The following is a 464-nucleotide window of genomic DNA, read 5'->3' on the forward strand; positions in this document are numbered from 1 at the left end:
AAAAAAAAAGCCAAACTTTCAATTTTCGCAGACGACATGATACTCTACATAGAAAACCCAACAGACTTCACCAGAAGCCTCCTAGAACTGATCCAAGAATTCAGCCAAGTTGCAGGGTACAAAATCAACATGCAGAAATCGGTTGCATTTTTATACACCAACAATGAAGCAACAGAAAGAGAAATCAAGAAACTGATCCCATTCACAATTTCACAAAATACCTTAAAATACTTAGGAATAAACCTAACCAAGGATACAAAAGATCTGTATGATGAAAACCATAGAAAACTTATGAAGGAAGTGAAGAAGACACAAAGAAATTAAAAAAACATTTCATGCTCATGGATTGGAAGAATAAATATAGTTAAAATGTCATTACTACCCAAAACAATCTAAACATTCAATGCAATCCCAGTCAAAATTGCACCAGCATACTTCTCAAAACTAGAACAAACTATCCTAAA

This window comes from Crocuta crocuta, unplaced genomic scaffold, assembly GCF_008692635.1.
Source record: "Crocuta crocuta isolate KB4526 unplaced genomic scaffold, BGI_CrCroc_1.0 scaffold244, whole genome shotgun sequence".
NCBI classification, from domain to species: Eukaryota; Metazoa; Chordata; class Mammalia; order Carnivora; family Hyaenidae; genus Crocuta; species Crocuta crocuta.